Source organism: Schistocerca serialis, unplaced genomic scaffold (assembly GCF_023864345.2).
Source record: "Schistocerca serialis cubense isolate TAMUIC-IGC-003099 unplaced genomic scaffold, iqSchSeri2.2 HiC_scaffold_1094, whole genome shotgun sequence".
Taxonomy (NCBI): domain Eukaryota; kingdom Metazoa; phylum Arthropoda; class Insecta; order Orthoptera; family Acrididae; genus Schistocerca; species Schistocerca serialis.
Genome location: NW_026047287.1, coordinates 85,001 through 85,317, shown reverse-complemented (window position 1 = coordinate 85,317; position 317 = coordinate 85,001). Strand labels below are relative to the sequence as shown.

General features: G+C 59.0%; 1 non-coding gene across 1 annotated transcript in view; it reads left to right on the top strand.

Annotated features, from left to right (window-relative positions):
- The first annotated feature begins 210 nt into the window (after window positions 1-210).
- The window catches only part of LOC126431432 (small subunit ribosomal RNA), a 1,910-nt gene continuing 1,803 nt past the window's right edge, over window positions 211-317 (top strand). Inside the window, exon 1 of the ribosomal RNA XR_007577589.1 lies at window positions 211-317. This exon is cut by the window's right edge and continues 1,803 nt beyond it. This is a non-coding gene — a ribosomal RNA (small subunit ribosomal RNA).

The following is a 317-nucleotide window of genomic DNA, read 5'->3' as shown; positions in this document are numbered from 1 at the left end:
ACCCCGGGCGATTGCGCCTCTCTCGAACCCGACCAAGTACTTAGGACGGCGCTGCGCGCCGCCGGGACCTGAGAGGGTTTCGAGGTGTATGGTGCAGGGGAGCTCAGCCTCCTCCTGTTTGCAGAATAATTGAGCGGACGCTTGCGTGTTCGCGCGGGCCCCCGGGACACACTCCCGGGCGGCCGGCTGCTCAGCTCTAGTTGACGCAGCTCCCTGGTTGATCCTGCCAGTAGTCATATGCTTGTCTCAAAGATTAAGCCATGCATGTCTCAGTACAAGCCGCATTAAGGTGAAACCGCGAATGGCTCATTAAATCA